The sequence below is a fragment of the Sinocyclocheilus grahami genome, unplaced genomic scaffold, assembly GCF_001515645.1.
Source record: "Sinocyclocheilus grahami isolate Dianchi unplaced genomic scaffold, SAMN03320097.WGS_v1.1 scaffold926.1, whole genome shotgun sequence".
In the NCBI taxonomy this organism is placed as follows: domain Eukaryota; kingdom Metazoa; phylum Chordata; class Actinopteri; order Cypriniformes; family Cyprinidae; genus Sinocyclocheilus; species Sinocyclocheilus grahami.
This window is the reverse complement of record NW_015506105.1, coordinates 125,622-130,615: the sequence shown is the minus strand read 5'-3', so window position 1 is coordinate 130,615 and position 4,994 is coordinate 125,622. Positions and strand designations below refer to the sequence as shown.

The 4,994-nt window shown below is 40.5% G+C and overlaps 1 protein-coding gene across 1 annotated transcript in view; it reads right to left on the bottom strand.

Moving 5' to 3' along the window:
- The window catches only part of LOC107564364 (bone morphogenetic protein receptor type-1B-like), a 61,473-nt gene extending 59,256 nt beyond the window's left edge, over positions 1-2,217 (bottom strand). The window contains exon 1 of the mRNA XM_016249424.1: positions 2,097-2,217. The gene's annotated coding sequence lies outside the window, so the exon portion shown is untranslated. The remainder of the gene's footprint in view (positions 1-2,096) is intronic.
- Between the last annotated feature and the right edge of the window lie 2,777 nt (positions 2,218-4,994).

Below are 4,994 nucleotides of genomic sequence, written 5' to 3'. Positions count from 1 at the left end.
GTCCCTTACCATATTGTGATGCCTGCGGCAACCACATGTGATGATAATATCTTAATAATATATAATAAAACCAGGCAGATCTCGCGAGACACATCGGATCTCGTCACACCCCTAAATGCAACACCATAAACCTTAAAAAGACTGTAAAAACATTGATTTAAACAGCTTTACACTGTCAAATTGAAGTAAGTTTGAAGAAGAATGTAAGTCCTTTAATAAAATTATAAGCTTGGAGGCGGGACTATCTGTTTGCCTGACCAATGGCATTGTTTATGGGAAACTTGTTTGAAAACAGGCATTATTTTTAATGCAGTGACACAGAAATTACACACTTCAGATTTTTTTTAAAGTTATTATAAAGCGTAACTCCAAAATATCACAGTACAAACTGTCCAAGCCCATATGACAAGATCTTCAATTATTTCCCTAACAAAAAAAGAACTGTGGAAATACAGTAGTACAATAATGAATCAGATGTTAATAGGCTACCAGAGTATTTTGATATACAACATGGTACTAAATATTTACCATTTTCATATGCCATGGTAGTTATGTGGTTCTTTGCAGAGTAATTAAAGGGGTCATATGACGCTGCTAAAAAGAACATTATTTTGTGTATTTGGTGTAATGAAATGTGTTTATGCGGTTTAAGGTTAAAAACCACATTATTTTCCACATACTGTACATTATTGTTTCTCCTCTATGCCCTGCATTTTGGAAACGCGTCGATTTTTACAAAGCTCATCGGTCTGAAAAGTGAGGTGTGCTGTGATTGGCCAGCTATCCAATGCGCTGTGATTGGCCGAATACCTCAAGCGTGAGATGGAAATGTTACACCCCTCACCATATTGTGATGCCCTGTACGGCCGGAGCGACGAGACAAAACCATTAAAACCCATTACAAACGAGGCATTTGTTGCATCCAGTGGGGACATAATTACTGATCATAATGACTTATACTGTCTTTCTACGCGTTGCGTTGCATTGCATCGCGCCGCGTAAACATAAAACTCTGTCTGCATTTGTGATCAGAGAAATGACAAACAACAAGTGCTACTCTACACTGCTCAAAACTCGCGTTTGAATCATCAGTGGCAACGAAAAACACAGCGGCCTAGCATGAGGGGAAGCCCCGGCTTAGCGTGCGCTGAGGCCAGGATAGAGTGAGCTGAGGCGGGCTGGATTCCGCTTCGTCCACGGTGAAAGTTGATGTATTCCCTCAGCGACCAGCACGGATCAGCTCTAGGCATGACGAAGCAGATATCCTCCTCTTTTGGAAGACCAAACAAAGTAGTTTCGCTTTCACAACGAAGCACACAGCGTCTTCAGGACATGGCGGCAGCAACAATACTACAGCGAGAATAAAAGTTACCTTCTTTCTTTGCGTGAACATTTGGGCGGCGTTATGCAAATCTTCCCACATAGTGATGTAGACATGTGGGGGCGTGTTAGAACGAGCCGTTTTAGGTAGGCGTGGTTAACTCTTAACTTTTATAAAGAATATCTCTTTGGTTTTGAGACTTTAGTGTTTGCAACTTTACAGATCTTCTTTATGCACCAAGAGCTTGAAACACTCCAAAGAGAAAGGAAAAATTGAAATCGCATCATATGACACTTTAAAAGAATATGGTACCTGTCGACAAAAACATGGTAGTAAATCGGTTTTACTGCATTTAACATTATACTGAATCATGTTGTTTAAAAATATTAAGACAGAAACGGTGAAAAGTGTTGGTTTCATGTAAACATGTCCTATATAGCAATCATTTATCATGGTAACCATAAGTTCTCCTAAAATACCATAGTAACTAGCTACTATTAGACTGTAGATCACAGTAAATTAATAAAAGATCTCCTAAATATGCTCTCTTTGGAATATACGGTACAATAGTAACTTATTTCGGCGGATATTTATCATGGTAAATGTTTGTAATAATGTACAGTGATACAGTCTTACGAACCGTCATCAGAACGCACAATTTAACGTTACAATTCATCGAAATCAATCGCAGTTCTGTTAAAAGAGTAAGTTAGATCAACCATGAGACCGATCCGAAACGCCTCAGAACGACGTGACCGAATGGACTGATTCTTACCCGTTCTTCTGAGGTGAAAGTCTCCGTGAGTTCTTGCTAAAAGCTCCACAGAGTCCGTGAGTCCGTGTGAATGATGTGTCGGTTCAACACAAACGTCTTCAGCGTTTGTCAACATCAGCAGAGAGACTCAACTACTTCAGCTGATTTTAGGAAGAAAGAAAAAAACGAAATATGTGAATGCAAACAACGGTTAAATACCTAACCCAAGGGTAGTTCACATATTTAGTCTATAAAATATAATTATTGTTACAAATTATTGCAATTTATTAAATATTAGTTCTCCTTTTCCATTGTGACTTGTTTTATGGTTCTAATTTTACAAAATTAAAAAATACAAAAAAATAGTCCATTATAAATTTTAAATACAGAATGTTTTGGATGACTTTACTTTACTTTGTGTGTGTATTTATATATATATTTTTTTTACTTTATATCAGTTATTTTAGTATTAGTTTTTGTTAATATTTTGAATTACATTTTTTTATATATTCTGTTTTTAGCTAAAGTTAAGTTAAAGTTATAGCAATATTGATGTTTGTCATTTATATTAGTTTTAACTATATGTCTATATAGTTTTTAATGTATTTATATTTATTAATTTTAGTTATTTAGTATTTCAAGTTAAACTAAACAAAATGAGAATGATGTGGCCTTGGCAGCTGAAATTAAATATTATTTCAAGCATATATATATATATATATACATACACAAAATAAATGTATAATACAAAAAAAATAAAAATTCTGTTGCTTGAAATAAAATAAATGTTAACTGAATATATATACAAACCCGATTCCAAAAAAGTTGGGACGCTGTACAAATTGTGAATAAAAACAGAAGTGAATCCCAGGTACGGAATGGTTGCAGGTTCACTACATGAAAGACACCTGCGTCTTCCCCCGTACTCACGTCCGTGAGCCCATAGTTCACATCTGACAGTTTCTGTGTGATACGATACGGTCCTGTATACAAAGGTGCCAGCTTGGCTGTGAAGCTTGCCAGGGCATCAGATCGGGGATGTGTCCTTACTCTAACCAGGTCATTCACACAGTAAGAGACAGAACGACGTTTACGATCATAATAATGCTTTCTTTTAGCATGGCTACAATCCAGGACAGCCCTCGCATGATCGTGTGCTTCCTGAATTGATGACGTCAGGCTTTCAGGGTAAGGAATACCTGGCTCACCAAAACCATCAGAGTTTGGCTGTGTAATGAGATCGAGAGGCGTATCCAATTCCCGTCCATACAACAACATTGAAGGGCTTTGGCCTGTACTCTCATGTGGGGCGGTTCTCAGGGCAAAACAAATTTGCGGAAGATAACGGTCCCAAGCGGTGTGTTTGTTGCCGATGTAGGCACGAATGGCAGTCTTCAAGGTGCGATTCACCCTCTCTGTTGCATTAGTTTGGGGGTGGTACGCAGTCGTGAGTCTGTGTTCAGAGCCCAATGCAGAGAGTACATTTTTGAAAAGTTCACTAACAAAAGGGGACCCTCTGTCCGAAATCAGGTATGTAGGGGCACCATGTCGTGCAAAAACCTCACTGAGCAGCTTGCTTGCCGCTACCTGTGCAGTTGCTTCTCTCACTGCACTGACTTCCACCCACTTTGAAAAATAATCCACAAAAACAAGGATATAAGCGTTTCCGCAAGATGTGCGAGGTAAAGGCCCTACAAAGTCAACTCCAGTGTACTCCCAGGGTCTTTGGGGACAAATCGGTATCATAAACCCAGCAGGCTTCCTTTGGCTAGGTTTAGTGAACTGACAAACAGTGCAAGAAATTACATACTTTTTGGCCTCCGACGACATTTTTGGCCAGAAAAATCTGTGTTTTAGTCTTGCCACAGTTTTTGTCGTCCCCAAATGTCCAGCGGTTGGGTGATCATGGTAATATTCCAGCAAAGATCGTCTGATGGCAGTAGGAGCATAAAGCTTAAGCTGTTTCAGAGGGTGAAGGCTACACAACACTTTGCCGTCTTTGAAGTACAGAAGATCATCATGCATTGTATATTGTAACAGCTCTCCTGTGTCACTCTCCTCTTGTCCTTCAAGCGTGCGTATAAGTTCCCCTGTAACCGGGTCATTGAGTTGCAGCTGTCTTATGTGCTCGCGATCTGAAAAGATCACAGGAGGCAAGGCACGCAGATCAAGGCCCCCTATAACAGCGTACTCAGGCAGAATGTCCATGGGTGCGTCACAAAAAGGCATGGGGTTTCGAGACAGGGCATCTGGAACTTTATTACTAACCCCTGGCTTATGGACAATGTTAAAATCAAAATCTTGTAAGCGGAGGGACCACCTAGCCAGCCTGCCTGTGAAATTTGTGCGGGACATTAACCATTGTAGACTGCTGTGGTCCGAGACAACGGTCACATGAAGACCCTCAACATACGGTCTGAAGTGTTCTAGGGCCCAGATGACAGCCAAACACTCCTTTTCTGGAGTAGCATAAGGCTTTTCAGATTTGTGCAGTGCACGGCTCGCATAGGCCACCACAACCTCTCTGCCATCCTTGCCCTTTTGCATGAGGGCGGCACCAAGTCCGACATCACACGCATCAGCGTGAACGAAAAAAGGAAGGGAAAAGTCCGGAAATCTCAAGACAGGTGCAGAAGTCAACTTGTCTTTAAGGTAGTCCATGGCTCCCTGACATGCATCTGTCCATACGAACAGAACATCTGCCCTGGTAAGTGCGAACAGTGGCTCTGCATGGCGAGCGTATTCGTGGATAAAACGTCTGTAATAACTTGTCAGTCCTAAAAACTGTCTGACTTGTTTGACGTTGACTGGTACTGCAAAATCTGTGACTGCTCTCACCTTGTCCTTGTTTGGCAGGATGCCCTCTGCGGTGATGTTATAACCAAGGAAGGTAAGTTCGCTTCGGCAGAACTGACACTT